Source organism: Sus scrofa, chromosome 17, assembly GCF_054392235.1.
Source record: "Sus scrofa isolate SSC_HxYL_T2T_F1_AM1 chromosome 17, Sscrofa_HxYL_maternal_Yorkshire_Landrace_v2.0, whole genome shotgun sequence".
In the NCBI taxonomy this organism is placed as follows: domain Eukaryota; kingdom Metazoa; phylum Chordata; class Mammalia; order Artiodactyla; family Suidae; genus Sus; species Sus scrofa.
The window spans coordinates 16181023-16191086 of record NC_139399.1 but is presented as its reverse complement, the minus strand read 5'-3'; positions in this window follow the sequence as shown (position 1 = coordinate 16191086).

Below are 10064 nucleotides of genomic sequence, written 5' to 3'. Positions count from 1 at the left end.
ATCCCAGTGCTTGGGATGGATGGGGCAGGAGAATCAGGTGCTACTGGAGAAGGGCGGACTGTCAGCATCCTCTCTTGAGATGGGAGCAGTCAGCAGGGCCATCCGAGGCCAGCTGGCAGCAGGAGTGGACCCTGGGGTGTTTTCTGTTTGGGATGTGACAGCATCCCGGGTTCAAAAGAGCCCAACCCGCTTAGTTCCTCCGAGAGGATCACGGCCGAAGAAGCATGAAGAGACCCAGGCTTTCTGCACGTTCACTCACAGGATTTATTTGGGCTTGTGAAATTGAAAGCTGCCATGACAAAAGGAGAGAAAAGCAGATAGGATTCATTCTTGAATCAGCCCAGTTAAGGGCGAGTTTCTCGGTCGTATCTTTTCTCTAGGCTATGGCTTTTGACAGTCTTCTTCAGTCACTGTGGTAAAAGAAATAACAGGAAGATAGAAATGCTCCATTTTAATTGTTCATAAAAGCTGTCTAATTTTACCACACAACTACAGGTATACCAATCCATTAGTATAATAAGCCAGTTTATGCTGTCACCATCTGTGCCTGTGCTCCGCAGAATTGTAAACCCAGGGTTTTGTTCGTTTTGATTTTGTTTTTCCTGAATCACTTGGAGGAAAAACCACATGAAAAGGAAAGGCTCCACACTGGTGTTTATATAGGTCTTGTTTGCCCAGACTCTACGTTTGCCGTGGGTCAAGGAAAATCACAAAGAAGGACAAAGAAGGAAAGAGCCATGGGATAGGTGAAGTAGTAAATGGCTACCATGATTTTCTCCATTTTTGTCTGCACGGCAAGAGTCCTTCCAACAGTCCCCTGTGCATTTCCAAGAGGAGTCCCACAGACACATGTTCAAAGCCCACTCCTTCTGCCCTCTTCTCCAGTCATCACCTCAACACCAAACCGGCCCTCACCTGCCACAGGATGCCTATTAGTAAAGGGTGTCGTTACCCACTGTGTCAGAAGGGTTTGAGTCTCTGTGGTTCTCTTGTGTTCTAACCCACGTACATCATCCAGTCGCCACTTCCATCAAGCCTCCCTCTCTCACGTCTCTAAAATCTTTGATGGTCTCCCGTCTTCTCCAATCCTGCCCACGTCACACCTTCCCCGAGTGTTCCATTTCGCTAGTCTCCAGTTCTGACTGACTCTGACTGAATGTTCTCCTGATTCATCCCTGTGAAACTTGTAGAGAGTGAACCATATCATGAAAAATCCCTTGCTTCCCACTTAAAACATATTTTGTGTTCCTATACATATACAGAAAATTTGAATCCCTTCCTGTGGCATATTAGAAACTTGTCTTACTTAGCTCATGATGACCCGTGCAGAGTTTCTCTTTCAACATCCACACATTTTTTTTCTTTTTTGTCTTTTTGTCCTTTTAGGGCTGCACCCACGGCATATGGAGGTTCCCAGGCTAGGGGTCTAACCCGAGATGTTGCTGCCAGCCTACGCCAGAGCACAGCAACATGAGATCCGAGCCATGTCTGCAACCTACACCACAGCTCTCGGCAACGCCGGATCCTTAACTCACTGAGAGAGGCCTGGGATTGAACCTGAAACCTCATGGTTCCTAGTCAGATTTGTTTCCGCTGCACCATGATGCAAACTCTATCTATCATCCATATGTTTTTAGATGACTTTTTAAAAAATATGTTAAGAGCACAGCTTGAGCAACAGGGAGGGCTGGGTTTACGCTGCAGCCTCAATATGCTCCTGCTTTATGGCAATGAACGTCATTTAAGCAGGCTTTCTCACACTCTGCGTCCAAACTGTCAATTCCTTCTGGTGGTTCACCTTCACAACTTATTCCTAAGGCCATCTTTACTCCCCCTGGTCTGAGGTAACGTCCTTTCCCTCCTGGGTTATTGGGGTGGATCTCCACTAACTGCTTTCTCCACGCCTCCCCCTGCCATGCAAAAGATGACTTTCAGCAAACCAGCCTTTTGAAGTTTAAGTCATGGGCTTGGAGTCTGAATCCTTGAACGATTCCTCTTTTCCCTCAGAGTAAAGCACAGACCGTCCCCACGGCTTCCCAGGCCCGATGGGAGTTTGACTTCTCTGACCACAGCCTTCTTTCTGACTCGGCTCCAGATAACCCACATCACTGCTACTCATCAAACACTCCTGACTCTTTTCTTCACTGTATCATGTGCCTGAAAAGCTCCCGCTCAGACACGTGCCTGGACAGCTCTGCCAGCTCGATGCCTATGTCAGGGAGAGTCAATTTACAGCTGGGATGGAAACGCTCCCTTGCTATCTGTGGGGAGCCTGAATGTCTGGGTTCCCTTTTTGCCGAGATAAGGGCAGTGGGATCTAGGACGGGCTGTCTAAAATTTAAGATAAGGCACCTTGAGTCCTTGTGCATGACCCCCAGTGCTTGCCTATATTCTCTCTTGATGGGCTGGATCCTTCCCCATAAATAAAAGCCTTCCTTGAGTTGAGTTGGCTCTGGGATGGCAGGTGGCTCCTTTCAAATATCTAAACTGGGGAATGATTTGCACCTCCTCCAATTCTTTGTTCTCACACCCCTGCTCAGCCAGCCACCTTTAAAACTCCTCTCCAGTTCCCAAGTACCCCTACTTCGCTCAGCTTTTCCACATGCCTAATCACCTTTCCCTGCACTGTGTACAAAATGCTTGTCACTCATGGAATGGATGCCTCAGCCACTGTGTCAAATTCCTGAGACAAGACCTTGCTCCAACCATGAAGGGCTGCTGGCAGGAGAAGACTGTGAAAGACATAACAAAAAAAAAAAATGTAAACGAAAGCAAGACATAGAATTCATGGCTTAGAGTTGGAAAGAAATCCAGGAATTGGTGTGTTTGGCCCATTGCTCTATGAGAAGATGACTGATGTTGGGTGGAGGTGAGGAACTGGAGTGTAGGCAGCGTGATGATGAAACTGTGATTGAAGGACCTGAGAAGACAGCCAGCAGCCAGAATCTTCACCTAAGATGTGAGCCTTTAACAAAGTGATCAGAGAAGAGGCGGAGCTTGGTCCAGGAAGAAACAGGACTACTTTACATTGAGGGTAGGAGGGATCATGTTGTCCTTGGTGACAGTTAAGGGAACAGAGATGCACTGACTTTATTCTTGATCAGATCAGATCTGGCGGGGGAATAGATGAACTCTCCACCTCACTCTTAGGTGAGCTTTTCCTTGTTTTCCCTTTACGCTCAGTGATGTTTAGAAAGTCAAACATCCCAATTACTTTGCACATACGGGCTAGAAATTTGAACAACATATGCAGAAGCCTACTTTATCCCATCTTAGGGTAACGGATTGTTCTTCTGCCTTGGAGGGTGAGTGTGTTTAGGATCTTGCCTGGCATCTGCTAGGGCCTCGATAAATGCAAATTTCATTGCCCATCCCAGCTTATATCAGAAAAGACGTGTCAACATGGTGGAGTTCTTCAGCCTTTCAACCCTGGAGTCTGCTTGTCCTAAACTTGAACTCAGGAGCTTTCTAAAATGCTATACACATGGGGAATTATTTACATTCTTTATGTCTATTTTCTTAGTTCTAAAAGAAGGAGAACAATGGCCAGGGAGTTAGTGTTGGAATATAATTTGTATACATTTTCAGTTAGAAACTTAAATCTACCAATCCAATGCATGCCTGCTCATAAATATTTTAAGAACCTATGTAAAGGCTCTTTAAAAGTCATTTCTTATAACCAGCATGTTGGTTAATAAATCTGTGGCTAATATGAGTTGGCATTAAATGTTTCTAGATATGCATAAAATAAAACAAATACCAAATGCTTTCTGTTAGTCTTTCAGTCTATGATATTACCAAAGGGAGATCAGGATGATGAAACATGGGAATAGTAGCTGTCTTAGACTGAGATACTGGTAAAAAATATTCTTCAAAGTAGTTCATGAATCATAACCCTGTGCCCATAACGTGATTCCTTTACTTCACCTTTTACTGCAAGACAGGTCGCTTTTACTGCTGCTGGCTTCTGATGGAGAGCTAGATACAAGAAACAGAATGAGTTTTAAGGTTAGGAAGCACTGTCATTTAATGTGGAGAAATGTTAAAAAAAAAAAAAAAAAGCCAGATTTGTACTAATTGCTTATTTAAGATGTACCAATACTTACTTTATTTCCCACATCCCACTCAGGGATCATATGGTAAGTGTTTAATCTTTTTCTAGTGTTAGCCTAACTTTTAAATATGTTAAGCAGTTTTAAAATTTCAAACCAAAAGCCCACCTATTACTTGCTTTTCTCTCTTTTGTCCACATCAAAGACAGGATGAAGTATTCACATAAATATGATAGGGGTTCTCAAGGTTAAACAGATAATTTACATATAAATTCTTAAATTATCATATCTTCAAGTCTATTATTTCCATCCAATGACCATGTGACTATTCATTACTTCACTTCTGGTCATGAGGTCCTTAAGGAGGCCTCTCATCTTCCCAAGGTTTAGTTACACTTTTGTGCTATTTACACGGTCTCCATTTTTCCTTTGGCCCTTAGGCTCCCTTTCTTTGGTTCCTACTGAGGAGGAATGTCGTGGTGTCAAGTTCCTATGAAAGGGTTACAAGTCTTTGGCCACAGATGATAAAATCAGGTTTGAACCCCTAACTCAGGACTATAAATCCAGACAGAACACTGGCTGAAATCAGATACACTGGCGCAACTATTTCCTTCTGTCTCGTGAGGAGGTGTGGACTAAGAGGCACAGGCTGTGGCCAGATTACTGGGGTTTGCATGTGCAAATGAAACTAGAAAGCCTTGAGAGAGCTACTCTGGGCCATGTGGGAGCAGAGCAGTCATTTTGGAGAGAATGGACGTGGACAAGAAGAGAGGATGTCAATCATACAGGCTTCAGGTGATGGAGCGAATGGCCTAGTTCCTGACCACCCAGTTCATTGCCACCCTTTCGTGGTTCCTCCCTACATCGTTTCTTGCCCCTGCATCCCTGACACCATTGACTAGTGCTCTAAACGCTAGGCTGTCATGACCAGATTTTGTTATTCACGATCAAAGATACCCTCTATAACATCTCTTCCAAAAGTCAGGTTGATTTCTTGCAACGATTCAGATGTTTCATGAGATGCCTTAAGTCAGAGCATAGGAAGACTGATGCCCAATATCCTTCAATTAAGTCAGTATATAGCAATTTAATGATTATGCAAGTGTGCATATGAAGCATGCAGAATATTACCCCGAATTTAACTGGTGGTTGCTCACTTATTCATAAATGAAGTTAACTAACTTGGTGTTGAGTATAATTTTTACCATCATTTTATCATTGTCTACACAAATGACAAACAAAAATGATTTCCTGTAGTTCCCATCATGGCTCAGTGGTTAACGAACCTTACTAGTATCCATGAAGACGTGGGTTCGATCCCTGGCCTTGTTCAGTGGGTTAAGGATCTGGTGTTGCTGTGAGCTACGTTGTGGGTCGTTGTAGGTGTCAGACACTTCTGGGATCCCATGTTGCTGTGGCTGTGGCGTAGGTCAGCAGCTACAGCTCTGATTTGATCCCTAGCCCAGGAATGTCCATATGCTGCTGGTGTGGCTCCAAAAAGACCGGAAAAAAAAAAAAAGAAAGAAAGAAAAGAAAAGATTTCCTTTACAGTGAGGAAACTAGACCCACTTATTTACTCTAACTTCTGCATTCTCACTTCCTAAATATTGACTAAGCCAAATTGTGGCTTATTGGGGGTAGAGTAAAGAAAAAAGCTGTCTGTAAGTGCAGTAAGTCAGGCAGTGAAAGACAAAGTATGACCCCACTTATATACGGAATCTTAAAATAAAAATTAGAAAAGAAAACCCTTATAGATACAGAGAACAGACTGGTGGTTGCCAGAGGTGATGGGGGCAGGGGGGAGTGTGAGCAAAACGGGTAACGAGGGTCAAACTTCCAGTTATAAAGTAAATACGCCATGGAGATATAATGTACAGCATGGTGACTATAGTTGATAATAAACACATTTGAAACTTCTCCAAGAGTCGATCTTTAAAGCCCTCATGAGGAGAAAATCACATTTTTGTACCTATGTATGGTGAGAGATGTTGACTAGAACCATTGTGGTGATCATTTTGCAATATATACATGTCAACAAATTATGCTGTACACATGAAACTAATATGTCATATGTTAATTATATCTCATTTTTCAAAAGACCTAATCAAGCTCTGTTCCACCGAAAAAAAAAAAAAAAAAAAAAGAAGAAAGGAAAAGCTGCACAGGTGCCTTATTTCTCATTTTAGGAGTACATGAGCAATATTAACTAGGTGTAAAATGAGCAGAGTCCTGGGTTTTCCCTCCCTCTTTGTTTTCCATCTTCTATTTTCTCACCCTCCCCCAAACACTATGCTTTCCTGTCTCCAAATTTAACCTTCCTCATACTCATGCTGCCCTGTCTCTATCAATCTTCTTGGTACAACCAAATGTCAGTGTGAGGAAAATGGAGTTGCCTGGGAAATAGAACCTTCTAGAGCAATTACAGCCAATGTGGCTTTCCCTTTCTCTCTTCTTTTTTTTTTTTTTTTTTTGCATTTTAGGGCTGCCCCTTAATCATATGGAGGTTCCCAGGCTTGGGGTGGAATCAGAGCTGCAGCTGCAGGCCTGTACCACAATCACAGCAACTCAGAATCTGAGCCATGTCTGCAACCTACACCACAGCTCATGGCAACATTGGATCCCCAGCCCACAGAGCAAGGCGAGGGATTAAACCTGCATCCTCAAGGATGCTACTTGGATTCATTTCTGCTGTGTCACAACAGAAACTCCCCAACACGGTTTTCTATTCAAAAGGTACTGAGGGTTTACTGGGTAACTTCAGTTGTTCCTGGGCCTATATGAACATGAGGGATACCAACCTACCTATATTCTGAAAAAAATTGGTATGTGCTAATACTCAATATTTCTAATCATCAAACCAATCCATCCAGGAATCCCTACTTAAAATGTTTTGAAAAACATTTGAATTTTCCCATAAAGCATTTTTAATATTAACTGTAAAATATAATGATTTAATTTACCCTTCACTTACTGTATCCTCTCTGTTCCAAAATATTTTCTCTTTATTCCATTGAAGAGCAATGATGGCAATTAGAATGAGCAAAGGTAGAAAAAGTAGAAACTGATAAAGAGGGCTTTTTTTGGGGGGAAATACAACAGCATTTTACCAAAAATTCTACATTTTTACCTTTAAACATAAGTGTACTTTTTAAGTTTTTCAAAAATGACATTGAAAGCAGTTAGTAATTTGAACTATAAAAATTTGGGATCAAAGAATATAGTCATAAATTGAATAAATTTAAAAGTATTCTCCAATATTCTGTGACTATGTCTGAAAGTGCAGTATATATTTATGTAAAATATATATAGATACAAAATTTAATTTTAATTTTTACATGTATATTTAATATTATTTATGTGCTACATTCTAATGTATTTTATTCTGTCATATTCCCTTCTATAAATTGTTCCTTAGAACACACTAAATTGATATCAACTGATATTTCTTCCATTTTAAAAATAGAGCATAAAAAGAACTGTTTTACAAATTATTTAACAAAAATTATTGATGAAATTGAGACTAATTTTTAAAAAAGCAATAATAGTAGACTAGGTTAAATTTCTATAACAGATGTATAAAGTGATATTGTTTTAATTTTGACTCTATTAATTAGAAAAATAGATATCCCTCTAGGTATTATAAAGACATTACATGAAATTAGGTGACAAAATCTATGAAAATTTGGTCCAATTAAGCAGAAGAAATAAACCAGATGGCTAAAATACAAAAAAATTAAATTAAACAATCAGAATCACCACCAAAGCCTCTATGATGATATTAAGTATAAATGAAGCTGATGCCCCCTCAAAACCACAGAAGAATCAGTAAATTTGAAACACACACACACTCCAATTATGTGTTGATTAGAGCTGATTAGGTAAATCTAAAAGAAAGCAACTTAGGAAGTTGCATATATTTTCAGAAATAAGTTAGAAATATACACAAAAATTTTGAAAATAATCAAATATGCATCAGTCTTATGCTATGGTAGAACTCAACACCTTCCTGGTCTCATCCATCAGGAAAGGTCAACTCTCTATCCGTCCAATGTCACTCTCAATTTCATATTGGAAGTGGACTGAATTACTCCAAAGTCTGATTAAAGAAACTGAACCTAATTATTACTGGATTAATTGGGAGATATCCATTACTCTATGGCACAAAGGGCTTCCACTTTGGCCGTGATGAAATTATTCCATTCCGTGGTTTCCCACTCTCCCTCTCATCATAGAAACAATAAAAACAGGACGAAACACATGAGGGGACTGGTTTCTGGACGCCAACAGGACAAGCAAAACTATAATATAGGAAGCCAGGAAAACATGGTGTTGATTGATGGAAAACCAATTCTATCTGTACAAAATTTAATGATCTCAGCAGAGAGAATTGGAGTCCTAGGTAGTGCACAGCATTCCCACTGTGACTGAGGAGCAGGTGACCGAGTTCACAGCAGCAGAAATGGCTGGCATCTTCAGAGTGCAGCACTGAAGATAAAAGTTGCTGTGTAGATTATGGACCCCAGAAGCATTACGGGCAGACTCCTAGGAGTGCTTGGCAGAAGAAGAAGGAATATATACCTATATAACCGAGTTTTAATTGCACTATTTGTTGTCTTATTGTGGGCTTGGGTTCTTTACAAATTCTGGAGACAAGTCTCCTATCAGAGATGAGTGTTGCAAGTATTTTCTCCCATTCTGCAGTTTGTCTTTCACATTCTTGGATATATCACTTGCAGCACCAATGTTCTTAAATTTGATGAAGTGCAGTCAATCTATTGTTGCTTTTTTCCCTTATGCTTTGGTGGCTTTGATAACAGAGCCTATGTTGTGAGGTCTAAAGATTTGCTTGTGTGTGTTCTAAGTGTTTTACAAGTTTAGTTCTTCTTTAGACAGATTTCATTCACTTTTTGTGAATGTTGTAATGTAGCAATAAAATTTCTGTCCTTAGCCTGTGGATATGTACCTGTTCCAACACCATTTGTTGAAAAGACCATTGAATTGCCTTGGTATCAAAATTCAATGACTGTAATTATGAGGCTTTATTTCTGAACTCTCTGTGCTATTACACTGAACTACATGTCTCTTCCTGTTCCTGTCCTTAGGACAGCATTACACTGTCTTAATTATTCTAGCTCTTCCTTTCTTTCCTTTTTCTTTCTTTCTTTCTTTCTTTCTTTCTTTCTTTCTTTCTTTCTTTCTTTCCTTCTTTCTTTCTTTCCTTCTCTTTCTTTCTTTCCTTCTCTCTTTCTTTCTTTCTTTCTTTCTTTCTTTCTTTCTTTCTTTCTTTCTTTCTTTCTTTCTTTCTTTCTTTCTTTCTTTCTTTCTTTCATGGCTACATGGAAGTCAGGGATTGAATCCAACCTGTAGCTGCAGCAACGGTGGATCCTGCACCCGGCCTGGGATTGGACCTGCACCTCCGCAGTGATCTGAGCCACTGCAGTCCGATTCATAACCCACTGCAGCGCAGTGGGAATTCTCACTAGCTTTGTAATATGTACTGAGATTCAAAAGTATGTTTTCAGTTTCAAATTTTCTTGAAAACTGTGTTTTCAAAATTGCTCTTGCTATTCAGCATCCTTGGACTTTCTTTATGACATTTTCTGAAAAAAAAAAAAAGCTTGGATTTGTTAACGATTGTGTTGAATTTGTAGATCCATGTGGAGAGCATTTCTGTATTAACAATATTGAGTATTTCAATACACAAACATGAAATATCTTTACATATATTCAGATATTTCTTTCCTTTTTTTGTCTTTTGAATTTTTTAGTGTCCGAGTTCCTTGGTGTGTGTATGTGGTGTGTGTTTGACCTGCAACTTAAAATAGACATCTGGCAGTAGATGTTAAAATAGACAACCGTCTGCTAATAAACATATTGTGAATTTCTATTTTCTTTCTCCATCACATTCAGCCATTGCACCAGAAAATTATGACGTGGACTGTTAATACTCCGAAGCACTCCACCAGCAAATGGCTTATACGCAGAGGAGAAAGTGCTCTTATAAAACCTAGG